The following is a 16621-nucleotide window of genomic DNA, read 5'->3' on the forward strand; positions in this document are numbered from 1 at the left end:
CGCAGTTCTAACACTTGCTGGGAACGAGAACAAAAATGGCAACTCTCCCGAAGTCACTTTGCAGTGTCCTGTGTGAACCTGAACGTGAGAACGAGGCCTTCACGGTGCGCTGCGCTCAAGAAACGCCGAGGGACGACCGACTTCGGTTATGAGCATCATCGAGCGACATCCCACCGGACAGCGGATGCAGTCCCCTGACCATCAGGATCTCCTTCCCCCGGCAGGGCGGTCTGTTACGTTTCGCCTACGACGCGAGGTATAGCCGGCGCGGATGCAACGGACGCCGGGGCTTCGTTCAAAGCGGCGGACATTTTGGCCCGTTCGGAGCTGCCGCAACGCATCCCCGCCAAGCGCGTCCAGGCATGTTTCAGTGCCACGTGTCTTCGTGTGTGCGTGCGTGTGTGTGTGTGTGTGTGCCCACGCTTGTCAAAGCGCGGCAGCCGGGGAGAGGAGCTCCCCAAGTGTGAAGCGAGGAGGTCTGACCGGCGCCGGCCCGGCTGATGCGTCACTACACTCGTCTCAACATGTCTCTCAGCTTGTCCGTGCCCCGCTGTCACGTGGCCTCGTCCCGTGACGTTCCCTCTTGCCCTCAACTCCGAGAGTATAAAAGCAGCTGCCCCCGGACGCCAGGAGAGAGGCTCCGATTTCTTCTGTTGAGTAACGTGCTCTCCCGTCTCTCCACTTCGGTCGACCTGACCGGCCGCTCTTTCGCGATGCTAGAATAAACAAGTTGTTCTGTTAGCAGTCGACTCATGCTTTGCCTGGACCTTCGGATGCTTCCAGTTGTGCTCCAGGCCGCCAGGCCAACGCTACCCTTGGGGCTTAATTGCGACCCAGTTGCAACAACTCGTGCCACCGTTGCGATCGCAACAACGGGCGCCAGCACAGTTTGAGATTCCAATAGCCGTGACACCACCGCCCGACAGTTATCGGAAGCATTTTTCATTCAGTCATTGGGTCACAGTGCATTAGTGTGCCTTCCATAACCTTGTACAGCGCTGAATTTGTTTTTTTTTTGGATTCTGTCGCATGAGTGCGCTCTTGGGATCGGATGTTGGTGGCTCCACCGCATGGTGCTCACTGCGCATGTTCCTCTGGTTTGAGCGGTCTATAAAGGAGTGACGCAATAAAATGATGTCAGTCGAGAGTAGCGCCTTGTCCTGTTGTCTTTCTTGTGTCTGTCTTCTTGCGCTAAACAAAGTATTCATGAATTTACCGCAATACTTCACGCACGCTTCACCGCGTCACAACGCTGTGCTGAGGCGAAGCTGCCTTTCGGAAACCAGCATTATGCAACGCGTTATGCTCTCTAAGCTTCGAAGCCAATCGCGAGGATTACAGAGGCGGCGTCGGTGCAATTACTGACAGCGCGAATTCTTTTAATGAAAAACACGGCACCGAACGGCAAGAACCTTAATAGCAAACGTCGAAGCAGCAAGCCTAGCGTTGCTGCGTGCGAGAGCGCTGGTTCGAGGCAACGAGATAATCAAAACGGCGGTGTTGGCTTTGATTAATGCCGTTTTGGACCTGCGGTTGCAGCAAAAGGTAGGGAAAATCGAACAGCGAAGGGTTCTTGCGCCTGAAAGTACAGACGTTTTTATACATTGACTCGCGGTCGCAGTGAGTCGGACTTAGTGGATTTGTCCCGCGCACTTCGGCACGTTTTGTGGATGGCAACTTGGCTAGCAGGCATTATATACTCTATGAAAGGTGCAATAATTGTTTGCACTACTGTGTTGTTCCTTTGTCCCAAGAGCACGGGTGAGAACCCACACAAGCCAATGCCTCCTGCCCACAGTGGCACCATTTCATATGATACAACATGATGCAGCAACTCATTTCTCTGTTCTGCTTGCACTCGGTGCCCTGTCATGTCTTTCCCAATGAAAGCTGCAATAATTGATACACTAGCATGCTTAAACCCGGTTTTAGCTCTAATGAAACTTTACTTGAGCAAAGTGGTATCGTGACTGTTCTACTACCATTCTTCCACTTAGCACCCTGCCATCCATTGTGAAAGTGTACACCTGATTTAGTGCAAACCCATTTTGATGAAGGAGTTTTCAATATAGAGATGAATTAGCAATACCTTGCTCCGCCAAGCTTGAGCAGGCTAAGATATCTGTGCAAGTAAAGTTAGCTTGATTTCCTTTCAACTCATAATGCAAACATACATTATTGGCAGACAGGCGAAAGGTTTGAACTAAAGAACATGGTGATGTCACTTCTAGGTGCTTGACACATTAAGAGATAGTATGACATACTTATAGGTAGAACATTAGCATGACATATTATGAGCATGACAATTAAATTGATGCATAATATAAACAGCTGCAAGGATCCACTAATGAGTTCTTATAGGGACAATGTTAGTTTATTACTTTGAAGGCGATAGCATTATTGGTGAACTTCAACTACTTTAAACGATCTAGCAGAAAATGTGGCCCGGTCCCAAAGGCTGTGTAGTGTAACATGGCATCTCAAAGTACTAGCTGTCAAGAGGGAAGAATGCAAGAAACTGGCACTTTTTGCATGTGCCAGATGTTCCAAAAAGTGACTCTGACTCGAGAGAAGTATCTGTGCTATTATGATTATTGGTTAATAGCTAGAAATCATTGGGCCGCTGTGCTGGGAAGACAGATTCAATCCCGCCAACAGTCACACATTGCTTTGTAGCATTATGGGCGGACTTCACCCACTTTGGAACTGGGTTGAGTGTGCACGAGTGTGTCACAGTGTGCACGAAGCCACAAGTTTGTGAGCAGTACGAGTTATAGGAACGTCACTTTGATAAATGAGAGCGTGCAAGGTCACATGTGCACAGAGGTGTCACAATTAACACAACCTATTGCATACTTACACAGTTAGCAGTGCTATGTTCTAGCCTAGTTTTCTTACACTCAATTGCTGGAGAAACATTTGAAGTCTCCCCCTTTACAACCAGCCGCCGCCGACAACCGCATGTGACACGTCACTGTACTAACCCTTTAAAACTAACATGCTGAAGATGACGAGGCTGCCTTTGACGAAGATACGTCCTTTTATCGAAACGTTGGCCAGCCTTTCTGAGGCGCTTTATCCCTGTTTATAACCTTTATACCACAGTGTGCTATTCCATCTGTCAGCCCCTCCCCATTCTTGATTTTGGATCTCCATGCCAGCTGACGATGACAGAACAGGGTAAGAGCCTCTTGTTATCCTTTGCCCATGTAGCAGTCCTTGGAGACGTACAGATACATGAAGGAACACTTTCCACCAGGCCCACACGCACTGTACATAAGATAAATGAGTGGGGGGGGGGGGGGGGGCAAACATAGGATATTATCCCGCTAGTTTTTAATATGCCAGTTGACACCACACACTTCGTTATCAATGTAGGCACAAACAACCTCAGTACACAAAGTGCTGCAGAAACGATGGAGTCCATGAACGTCGTAATAAGAACTATTCAAGCCGCTCGCCCGAGTGCACACATAACCGTAACAACTGTCGCTCCCTGCCTACAAAACAAACACCGCCCACTAATCCACCAAACTAACGCACTAATGAAGCACGATGAGGAGACTAACAAGCTCAACTCATTCATTTTCAACTTAGAACACTTCCACAAGAACATTGACACGATGCACTACGCAGAAATACACGAAGCACCGCACGAACAACTAGCTTGGGACGGTTTTCACTTAAACCGCAGAGGTATACAGCTAGTTTCTCAACACATCAAATCCTTTATTAAGGACAAGTACAGACAAACACTCTTCAAATCCACCTCAGATACCACCCCCACCGACTCTGCCAACCATGCCACCCCAAACAACACAACTGCCACAGTCACCTCAAGAACACTCGGAACACAGACAGCAGAATGTGAAATAATTAAGCCACTGCACAAGTGTAACAGTCACCTCAAAAACACTTGGAACACAGGCAGCGGAATGTGAAATGAGCCACAAGACGCACACTACTCCAAAAACGACATCAACTATAGTGCAAACAGACACAACAGACAACAGAACAGAAACTGAGCTCAATTTAAGCCAGGCATGCGGTACTAAACCTGCCAAACAGAAACACACCCAACGCAAATCTACCCGCAAAAAGACAAGTAAGTGAGTGTCATCGAAGATCAATAACTCTTCTCTGCCACGAAGCACCAAATTTCTGCAGGCTAGAAAACTTACCAAAAAACATGCGAACTACACTTCCCACCTGAAAACCTACACAATCTACACAGAGAAAAACATAATCCCTAAAAGTCTAACACTGAAGGCTATACTGGCTCTAGGAACACTCCCACCACACCATCGTGCAAACTGGCAAACAACATTGAACAATGCCTCATTTTCACTTTTGAATATCCTCAAGGAACACTGCGAAGAACAAATCGAAAGTTTTAGCCACACACTTCTGAACATGGCCCTGACTCCGGATGAAAAGAAAGACTTGGAGCATTTCGCTGAAAAACAGTCTAGAAAATTAGTTCAATAACAAAGGAAAAAAGCAAACTTTAATCAAAAAACAACCTTCCAGGCCAACAGCCACCTCACACCAACAAGAGGGACCTCAAGTCTAGAAATATCACACGTGACGGAAACTTTCACAATATTAAACCAGTCCAATGTTGTAGACATTTCAAAAACATTAAGTAAAAAAGAAATAGGCATGCTCAGCAAGGGCTTAAGCTTTTGTCCCACGAACAACACAATAAATGAATTCGAGCTTCACAAGGACTTCTAAGAAGTTTCACGACGAATGCGTATCAGACACTTTTTCGCAGACAATAACACACTAGACACCGGGACGGTACCACTTAGAGCCCAATCCACTTGGACTCCCCAGCCAAAACAAGCCATATAACGACATATACCTTAAAACTGTCAGTAAAGAAATTATAAGCCAATCCAAGACATCTAAGTGACCTAAAAACATAACTGCGTTAGAGAGTCAAATCATTTCAAATCTTAGTTGCCAGAATGACATTGTTATTAAGGAAGCAGATAAGGGTGGAAGTATAGTGATTTGGCCAGTAGAAAAATACAAGCACGAGGCTTACAGACAACTAAACAACCCAGAACACTATCATAAGCTAGATGACGATCTCACATTATCCTACACAGTGACAATTACCAACAGGCTGAAATCACTATTGGCTGATGAATTGATAACACCGTCAGAATACAAATTTCTTAAACCAAGCAACAAAACTGCCGGGCGCTTTCACCTCCTTCCAAAAATTCATAAAATTCCATCCACTGAACTATACACCGCTATTATCCCAGGTCGCCCGATAGTATCAAACAACAAAGAGCATCTCCACATTCCTTAACCACTTCCTTGGTGAATTGCCAAAAGGACTTCCGTCATTTGTACAAGATACGCCCCACTTGCTGAGAATTATGGAGGACATTATTACTAAAGGCACATTACCCCACATCATAATTCTGGCAACACTAGACGTCACGGCCCTGTGCCCCAACATTCCAATCCCCGATGGTTTATCTTCGATAAAACAAAGGCTGTCTAAACACAATGCACAACACTCTACTGAAGTCTGCTTGTTTCTCCTTGAATTAGTTCTAACACATAACTACATTGAATTTGAGGAGAGTTACTAGCTACAGATACATGGGATAAGCATGGGTACTCGTTATGCACCAACCTACGCGAACATATTTATGGGTATTCTAGAAACAGATTTCCTATTGTGCTGCACTGACAAGCCCCACACATACCCATGATACATAGACGACATATTCATAATATGGGGACATGGTCAAGACAGTCTAGGTAAATATGTAGCATTTCTAACCTCTTTTCATCCAACAATAACATTCACATCAGAATCTTCAACTGAGCGCATAAACTTCCTAGACACAGCAATATACATTGAAAATGGGGCACTAAAGACAACGCTGTTTAGGAAACCTTTCGACAAACAACAGTACCTAGAATATATGAGCCACCACCCCAGACATTGCAAACAAGGCATCTTTAAAGGCCAAGCCACACGACTACGTCGCATTTGCATTGAAAACCAAGACTACATAGATAGACTCGATCACCATAAAGAAATTCTATCATACAGGAACCACCCAAACAGTGGCCTTCAAGAAGCATACACCGCTGCAGCCACACTTGATCGAGCCAAGGTCCTCAAGCCCTGCCCGAGAATCACAAGAACAACAACGCCTCTTCTTACTACTAAATTCTCAAACGCGCTCCCAAACGTGAACAACATCCTCAGTAAATACTACCCAATCCTCACCAGCAACCAGAAACTTTACAGAAATTTTCCAGACCCGCCGAGAGTAGCTTACAGGCGCAACACTAATTTTAAAGATATTCTTGTGCATGCCAAACTAAGGACAAAAACGAAGTTGGGAACCGGTCCCTGTGGCCACCAAGGTGCTCTACATGCAAACATATTCAATCTACTACTACAGTAAAAAGTACAGCGTCGAATTACTCACACAAGATAACTTCGGGTTTCACCTGCACATCAAGCAATATAGTATACTTTCTAGAATGTGCCGCTCGTAGCAAACAATACATAGGTGAGACTGGACAACAAATTCATATAAGACTCAACAGTCACCATGCGGATACAAAACACAACTTACCTAAAGCAGTAGCCAGCCACTTCAATGAACATGGTCATATACTCGACAAAGCAAGGCTCTATATACTACAAACAAATTTCCGTTCACCTCGCAAAAGGAAATATGCGGAATCATACCTGATACACAAGTTTAATTGCTTACACCCGACGGGAATTAATTTGGCAGGTGGCAACTTAGAATCTTTAAAAGCGGCAACTTAAATCTGAAATTCTCATATCATCAACCAAGGCACAAAACACATTATGCCACCAGCTAACTTCAATTCCTTAACCTCATCTATTCCACCATTCCGAAAACTTTTTTCCTGCCTAGTACTCAATTTAATATACTCTTTCATGTTTTTATGTTTATATCAAATGTACGACCCTCATTTCCCATCTACACTTGCCCCCCCCCTCCCCGCTTTTGCACACGTCACCCTCCTATTTGTTATTCTGGTTTCAGACCCCCCCTTTGTTTGGTCTGTTTTAATTATATATTTCTTTGAAACGCCCTCACCAACACATTACAAAGTCCCAGATGCCGGCATACCTTTTTCGGCGCCTCAGCCAAGCAAGGTATCACCATTTCTGTATACCACCGTAACGACACCTACGTTGAATTACTGGGGCTAACGTCCCTTGAAGGACCATGCCGCTGCCTTCCAGTTACCCCATGCATTGCACCCCAGACTCCTTGTCGCCATCCCAACTCCTTCAAAATTACTCAATGCATTTGCTGCTAAGCTACTAAAGTCACTCTTTCAACTGATGTCTTTTTGGGTCTTTCTTGTTACTCACGCACTGACTGCCTGACCGGCTCTTCTAAACCCACAAAAGCATAACACCAATGACACCCCTGAATGCTCCCTAACCTCTCGCTTTCCCAACACCCTCCCATGCCCCTATTTTTCTTTTCTTGTTTTTCCCCCTCTTGGTGTCCCCCCCCCCTTTTCTTTTTTCCTCTCCTTTGCTTTGTTTTCTTTTCTCCCCACCTTCCCACTCTTGTCCCTGCGTCTTGGAAACCACGCTCACAGACGTCAGGCGACAGCACTCATTCTTTTTGAAGTCTCTCCCTTCACAACCAGCCGCCACCGACAACCACACCCGATGTCACTGTACTAACCCTTTAAAACTAACATGCCGAGGATGACGAGACCGCCTTTGACGAAGACAGGTCCTCCTATCGAAACGTTGTCCAGCCTTTCTGAGGCACTCTATCCCTGTTTATAACCTTTATACCACATTTGCACATGCAAAGAATTCTCGAAACAGAATTCTGTGACACTCTGTGTGTGACCTATTAATTGATGTGAGCTTCTTGCAGTTAGGCACAGGGGAAAAGGGATGGGTCAAGTGCTTAGCTTCACCACAGCTTGGTAGGATGTTTAGTGGTGCACTCAATGAATAACTTTTTGCTCTACGTGTATGTTTAGTGTGCTCTACCAATTCTGAAACTCCAAAGAAAGAAGTGTTTAGTAGCTTTTGCATGATTATTTACATTTTCTTCTTAGTGCAGAGAAAAGGCACTTCAAGCCATACGGATCCACATTTTGGTGGAAAAATTAAAGTAGCTAGAGCAGGTACTCGTGACCTGAAGCATCAAAACAACAGGGTGATATGAATTTCAATGAGGCAAAGCATGCTGTCTAAGTCTTAGTTCTTATTGGTTACCTTAGCCTGCAGTGAAATAATAAAAAGCCATAAATTCCTAGTACCTTAATCATGAAATGCTTAGGTTGTGCATGTTGACATATTTTCTCGACAGCACATCTAGCTCTTCCTCTAGATGTCTAATAAAACGAATGAGCTTTCACATTACTACTTGTTTAATTGAAATTTGTTGCATATTCAACAGTGTTGTAGTGTAGTGGAAGTTAGTATGTGAACAAAGCACAGAAAGGTTTATTTAGGTGCTTTGGAGGAGTACTCCACACCAAGTTTTACCAATTATTGGGAAATTAGCTTGGTATTATTTTTATGCCTCATATATGTCACACCTTTTCATACCTATTTCATGTACTGAAGCAGGCTACCTTTATATAGCTGTTTTAATGAACATACAGATTTCTGTGCTACATTAAAGTAACATTTAGATGAGCTACACTGTCATACACCATAAGAATGTGCTGTATTCTTTCAGTCAAACAAAATATGAACAACTTTGAATTAATATTGAGGTCGTTTTCAAGTAACATTCAAATCTCCTTTTCTAGACATTTACTGAACATCCATGTAATATGCACAAGTCTTGCAACACAGTATCTATGGGATACCCAGAAAATGTTCTAGAAAAAAAAAAGAAATGTTTGTATAGAGCTAGCAAAAATTTGATCTGGATGATTCAATCATGTTACAATTCTGTAAAGAATGCTCAGTGTAGGCACAGGAGCCCAATAATTGATCACCCATGCAACAGTGAAAGACAATCGAACAAAAAATGTGTGTTGTGCTTGTCAAGCAAGTTCATTGCAAAAGAGCGTAATTTGGACTCAATGTTGGGTTGTTATAGTGCTAACCTTTAGCAGGTTTTTTTTTATGTCGTCATCTCTGTCCGCTTGTGTTCATGGCCAAGAAAAATTGTTGGCAAAGCAATACCTTGCCTCAAATTTGACAGTGACAAGCACTCAATCAAAGAGGAGTATTTAAAAAAACTCACCAAGGACCTAGTTGGCACATACGTGTTAGTGCAAAAACAAATGGTTGTGTGTAGGCTAGTTTGTTCTTGAACATGGAAGCCAAGTTGTGCTGCATAGCTGATACGAAATACTCGAAGTAAAAATGCTAAGGTGCACAAGATGGTGTCCAATCATCTTGCAAAAGACACACAGTACAAAAGAACGAAATAAATGCAAGTCCAGTGTATATCATTTTTGGGGGGGCTGTGTGCCTTTCTTGTTTTTTTGTGCTCACTATGTCAAAGCAAAGTAATTCTCCCAATTTCAGAGCAGGTGAGTATTGTGCACTTGAAAAAAAAAGTATAGAAAAAGCTATTTATAGCTTATATGTTGCACTGGCCTGTTACATATACAACGCTAGCTTTGCAAGAAAATAAAAAGGTATAATAAATCTTTTATTGGCAGAACCATTACAGCAAACTATACAAGTTTGATTTTCCACCTTAGACAATAGTGTAAAATTTAGATAGAGGTACGCACACTCCTGATGACTTAGTGGTTGTGTGGATGCGTGCAGCTGCTACATCTAGTGGGACCTGTACAAGATAGGGAAAACAACACAGGTGAAGTACAAAGGATTAAAAAGAATCTGCAACTTGCATTCAGACATAAACATGTCACTGTGACAACCAGAGTGCTGCTGTTTAGCATTTTCTTAGCCTGTTGGTCCGCAGGCACAAGTGCCTGTCTTGCATGAAGCTGCTTAGCACAGCTTCATCACAAGACTTTTCTCTATCTGCCACCCAAGAACGCGCTCTGTAGTGGTCAGGCTCTGCCAAGAGACTTGCAGCAACAGGAAGGTAATGTGGGCAACGTCAGTGCAGATTTTGGTAGCTGAAGCTGTACCAGACCGATGGCCACCAAATTTTGTAACGTAGTTAGATATCTAAAATACTTATGACTACTTAGAAGCAGAATAATTGGGTTTTCAAATTGAATAATACAAAGTGAACCTGCCCACCTTAAAGCTTCAACCACAAGAAACATGTTCCCGATGGACTGTCGACTCCAGCTCGTGTCGTCAAGAACGATGAGAAACTGGGGAGTGATGCTCTCTAGATGCTAAATTCTGCCCATGCCAAATCAAATATATGGCCAAAAATATATTGGAAACTTGTTTCTTGTGGTTGGGCCTTAGCAATCCCGATGCCGCAGGCAACCATAAAGCAGTTGCACAATTACCGATGGAACTATGTTAATGCATTGCTAATGAACAAATAAACCTCTTAACAGGATTGAAGTGTACAGACAAATCACCATCGTTGCTCAGGAAGAATAAGTTTCGCATCACTGGGTTGTACCAGTGTGTACTGTAGCTGGTGGATACACTGAAACCAGATTATAACAAACTCGCCAATGCACTAAAGACAGTTCACTATACCAGGTAATTCTATAAATTCAAATTCGCCTGTAATGAAAAGAAAAAAAATAAATTATGGGGTTTTACGTGCCAAAACCACTTTCTGATTATGAGGCGCACCGTAGTGGAGGACTCCGGAAATTTCGACCACCTGGAGTTCTTTAATGTGCACCTAAATCTAAGTACACGGGTGTTTTCGCATTTCACCCCCATCGAAATGCGGCCGCCGTGGCCGGGATTCAATCCCGTGACCTCGTGCTCAGCAGCCCAACACCATAGCCACTGTGCAACCACGGCGGGTAATGAAAAGAAACAAACTTTTACATTGTGTTTGGTCTACATGAATTTGTTGTCTTCAGTGGTAAAATTAAGCAAAAGGTATCTGCTTTTCTGTAAACAAAACCACGTATAGTAGACAGCAATTTTTACTTGTGCTTTCAAACAGCATGACAGTCACTAAACATGGCGACTCGATAGGATCTTGCTTGAAGTACACTGCTGGCAGGCTTCTGAGTATTCTCACATTTAGGAAAAAAAAAGTGTGACAAAAGAAATGCCTCTGCCACGAGTGAGTGTTTTACATGAGTGTCAGTCAGCATGTTCTGTGTGTGCAATATAGAGGATAATTCACTTTATGTTGGTTTGTTATATTCAGGTTTGACTGTAGAACTGTACAAAGAGAAGAATATGCTATGTACTACGAGTGTGTATCTTTTCCTTGGCAGTAGTCAAACAATTACTTTTTTATCCAATTTATCTGCTAAAGGGCCAAGGCATGCTCTGTTTAAGCTTCTTGAACAATATGCACAAGAAAGGTCCAGTACTATTCCACCATATAGCGGTTGCCTGCACACACAATGCAACTCATAAATACAGTCTCTTGGCCGCACAAAAACAGTGAGGGAGCTTGTGAGTGGAAAATCTTCGATGTTTCCTTCTTGTATGCATTTCAGCAAATGTCTGTGCAGCATACTCTGATTAAGGTTTAAATTTTCTGGTCTCCTATCTGATGCGAAATAATACATATTTGCAATTGCAAACAAGCCACAGTCAAGCGTGTTGTACTGGTTTTGTGCCCCATTAGTGCAAATGGTCAGTGTTGGTGGCTGCAATTTTAGCAATTGCCTGACGGCAACAGAAGGAGTACCTTGAGTCATATATAGAGACTGTTTTCATCAGTGTCAACATAGGTTACTGTTAGCCAGTGATCTGGGTTCGGGACATTTAAGATTTGAATAAAAGGGCTTTTTACTTAAGTGTACAGTAAACGATGGCCAAGTAGCACATCTTGAAAGCCATCCCAATGAGAAAATTTTTCATGGATTAAGTATTCTGCTAAATTAATCACGCTGTCTGATATCAAGGTGCCCTGTACTAAAGCATTCAAATTGGCATCTGGAAGAGAGTAGCATTTGCAGACATATAACATGTCTGCTGTCACCATTGCAAGGCTTACTATTTTCTTTTGAGATGGCAAGAACTTGTGCTTAACAGTTTTGACTTTCTTTGGCCGTCCTCTTCTTGCTTTCGCCAAAGGTACAACAACCTTTGTGCGACTCAAATGTCTACAACTACTTGTAACAGTCACTTGGAGTAATGGAGCTGGTGTACCTTGTAAGCTAACTGTAATTTGATTACTAGGAAAGGTGGTTAAGTTCCTGAAGAATGCCTCACATGATGCAAGTTTTTCCATTAGCTCCTTCTCACCACAATTAGATAATACATTAGTCACAGTCTCGGACATCTCACAAATCACAACTGTACACATCTTAACTCACAACATCTCACAACTGTACTGATTATAAAATGCACACATGCAAAGTGTCAGGCATAATGAAACACTGTGCTCAGAACTTGCTGAAGCCACTACATAAGAATTAGCAGTGGAAGTAACCAGATAACCTAGTTTAAACCGTTCATACTGCTCAAGTGCTTTACTTGTGGCCTCAGATGTACAATTACGGGTCAAGTCTAGTTGAAATGGCTCACAGGCATCATTTACATTTAGGTTTAGCTTCATTTCCTTAAACTTGGAAAATTTTAGAGAGAAGAAATCCTTGTCAGTATAACTTCCTAATACTTCTATGGCTTGAACCAAATACATGCTTGAAGTGAGATAACTTTAATATTTTGATTGTGACACTCAATGCGATTATTCGTGTTGTTACAAAATGTAGGAAGTTTTTGCCGATATGCATGCACCCACATTTTTTTACAGGAGTGCAAGTTCTGCATGTAATCAAAAATAAAATCTTTAGAATCCATAGCTTCGAGCTCAGCAAGCCTGTCTAAGTAGCCCTGCACAGTGAAGAAATAAACTATTTTTTAAAAGAGGGAGTAACTGATCACACTGCAGTCTAGCTAGCTTTCTCATTTACGTTGTGGGGTCTGATGTTGGGATTCTCACACCGTACTCTTGGGACAAAGGAACGACAACACAGTAGTGCAAACAATCACAAGGGCATTTATTGCACCTTTCATACATCAATGCCTGCTAGCCGAGTTGCTATCCACAAAACATGCCGATGGGCGCGCGACAAATCTAGAAGTCCGACTCACCGCGTCCTCGCGAGCGAATATGTTCGCTCCATGCTGGATCCCAACGCCTGGTCGTTCGCGTGTATAGTCACGCGAATCGTGGCGCGTTCGAAGGCGGCCAGGCGAGAGGGTCTCGCCGAAGCATCGGTCGGCGCGCACGCGGGAGTCGTCCCCCGCCGCGCGCCGACCCGCCGGGAAAGAGGGCCGCTGCACGTGCGGCACGGCACGCCTGTCCCGCTCGCTGTCTCGAACCCAAGAGAGCGCGCCTTGTCTCTCCCGCCGAGGGTAACCCCGCAGCCGCGCAACACTAGCGCCATCTCTCGGACTGCGCTTCAACCACATCGGCCGCGCTGACGTCACGCAGGCCACGTGGCGAAGCGGGATCACGGGAGACGCGCTATGCGGGAAAAACATCAGGGGAGGCGCGAGGGTCGCGCATCCCCACAACGTTTTGCTAAAAGCAGTGCAGTGCATACCATGCACTCAACAAAACTACAGAATTAGGAAGAATCTTCGTCAAAATGTGTAGCTCGTTTGTCTTTAACTATCACGACTATTCTGCAAGCAGACACAACAAACGGGTTAAAATCTGCAAACTTGGTGAAGATAGCTTGTACAGTCTCAGTTGTTTCATTTTGAAAGAAGGCATAACATACAGGTCTCCCACGACCTCCACCATCTTCAACCAAAATAGAGTACAAGATATAGCCTTCAATGTTTACTTTATATGTTCTGTCAATAAATAAAATCTCTCGATACTTTTTCAAACTCTCACGCATGTGCGTTGTCTGAAGTAGCACGAATTGCAGGTTATTACTTTGATTCTTTTCATAGTAAATGACCCAGTTTGGATTATTTGCTAACAAGGTGTTTATTTTTTCTATAGCCATTTCTCCATGAGCCTGCTCATTGCGAATAGGAATAGAAAATCTTTGCATGTAGTTAACATCTTTCATAGTTAATTTCTCGGCTGTTTTCTGTTCGGCCAAAATTTATTAATACTTTGGGCCAAAATTACATTTGGCAAAATAAAAGAATTCTATCTTCTCTGCATTGTTCAGAAGCGTGCTTCAAGGATACAAGTCATAATACTTCATTGTGTGATTATGCTTAGTTTGCAGCTTGGCATTTTATAGTGAAGAGTAGGTGATCAGCACAGGCTTACCGATACTGCCATTTCACAGCCAGTACCATTGTATGCTTGCTTGGGTCTCTTTCCTGTGCCTCTTGGTTTTATGGCAGGACCATGAACACTGCTATATGAAATCCTAATATACTCAAACTCGTTAGATTCTGTTGCAAATGAACTTCTGTGAGACCTATTTATTGTGACTATGTGCTTGTCCTCCCTGCACCACTCATCAAAGCTTTGCCTAAAAGAAATAAAATTATCAAATGTTGCATTTAAATAAACTTTGCTGCTTCCACCACGCAATTCATTCACAGTGTTAGGAACTCTGGTTGTGTTAGCACCAGCTCCTTCACAAACAGCCTGGGCATCAGAGCCGGCAGGCCTGCAGCTGGATGTCAAAGCAGCCTCACAACAATTACGTCGTATGGAAGCAATGCACCAAGCTTTGTTAAGGTGACCAGCCTCTGTGTCAGGATTGCTCGTAATCTGCCCTTTATCTGGCATTGTTCCTGACCTACAGCATTTGCAGACAGTGACCTCATTTGGAACACTATTTATGACAAGTCTGCACTCAGCCATAGAAACTACGAAGTAGTCTTTATTGTGCCTGCTAACCACATGCTCCACCTGGCCAAAATTCACAAATGGCATCATCAGAGGCACTGGCTTGTCCTTCAAACTTGCTACCAGAGACAATAGAAGAATCAGACTTAGACTTTCCCCTGTCAATAGGTGTCTTTTTCTGGCTTACAACTGCTGTCAAAGGTGAAACGAACTTTAAGAACTTGGCAGCTGTCACAGCAAGAACTTTGCCTTCCCTGTCTGCAGCCAGGTCACAGCTCCATTCTTGCTTGTGCAGTACCACAACCTTCTGCCGCCTTTTTCGATAACTACCTGTTTCCACTCACTGTCACCACGCTGGGAGACAGCCTCTGGCACAGCCGATCTTGAGCACTGGACTCTCCTTCCCCCACAGGTGAGCACACAACAGGAGCGTTTTCATGCTTTTGTGTGGCTCTCCTAGTTCTCCCGATACAAGTGGTTCCCACACCTCGACCAGACATCACTGGCTCAACAGACCTCCCCTCTGCTTTTCCCCTGCTTGGTACACTTGTGCCATGGGGAATGGGGGGATGCAGGCTGTCCCAGGTCCACCAAGCCTTGCTTCCCTTGCAACGGACACGGACACTGCCAACAAATGAAAAGCCAGCACCTTGAAGGAGTTCTGGTAGGCTGGTTGCTGTCGTGCCTGATGGGAGCAGTACTGGCTTTCCAGACAGGAGCTGGTGCTGTGGAAGGTCCCTTGAAAAGAAAATATGTAAACCAAGTGTGGGAAAGTCAGCCTCAGAGATAGCAGGGATGCTGTCCTGCCGAGTCCCAGTCCATGAAGAAGCTGTCTCGGTCTCCTTGTGGCACTGCTGTATGTGGCTTCTTTCAAATGGACAGGGTGCAGGCCTTCTGCTAGAATAGCAGCTTGGGCTTGTTGGTTTTCTATCCTGGTGTTAACAGCGCAAAACGTAGACGAGACACGAGACGACGACACCACAAGCGCTGCCTTTTGGTATAGGAAGTCTTCCAGCACCTTGTTACCAAAGCAGCTCAAGTGGACACGATCTCTGCTCAAGTAAAGCTCTTGCTTGGGCTAGTTGGTTCATGCTTGAATCTGTAAAGAGCAAGGCGCAATAGACCAGACCGTTTGCATCCAACATTTCAGCAAAGCGACAGGGCAACAGCTGCTTGCTCTGGTGGAGTGTACTACATAGCTCTCTCTCCCTCCAGGTACGAAGAGCATAAGCAGGCACGAAAGGTTAGGGTGAGGAAACTAGCAATGCTCCAATTACACCACGTTTTCTGTTTCTTTTTCGTCTTTAAGTTTTAGAACCTGTAGCTCAAAAGCTTCAACCCCGACAACTTAAATGGTGAGGGAAAAACTTTTTCCCTCACCATTTTAAGTTGTCACTCTTCTAGAACATTTCTAGTTCCTTCACCTTGCTCATTTATATTCGATTATGCTTCTCGCTCTTGAGAGGAGTGAGCTCTAAAACACTTATCCAAACAACAATTGTACCGACAAAGACTTGCCAGAACGTTGGCTCCAGGCTAAGGCTTGTCTTGCTCATTCAATGTTAAATAAACATGGTCATACCATGGCTTTTCACACTTGCTTTACCTGCTTCAGCAACCATCATCAGCAAAAGCATCCTGCAAGCTGCTGGTTTTGTATTAAGCTGCCACACTTTGTGGGGTTCTCATCCATGCTCTTGGGGCAAAGGAACGACAACACAGTAGTGCAAACAAGTACAAGGGTATTTATT

The sequence above is a fragment of the Dermacentor albipictus genome, chromosome 2 (assembly GCF_038994185.2).
Source record: "Dermacentor albipictus isolate Rhodes 1998 colony chromosome 2, USDA_Dalb.pri_finalv2, whole genome shotgun sequence".
In the NCBI taxonomy this organism is placed as follows: Eukaryota; Metazoa; Arthropoda; class Arachnida; order Ixodida; family Ixodidae; genus Dermacentor; species Dermacentor albipictus.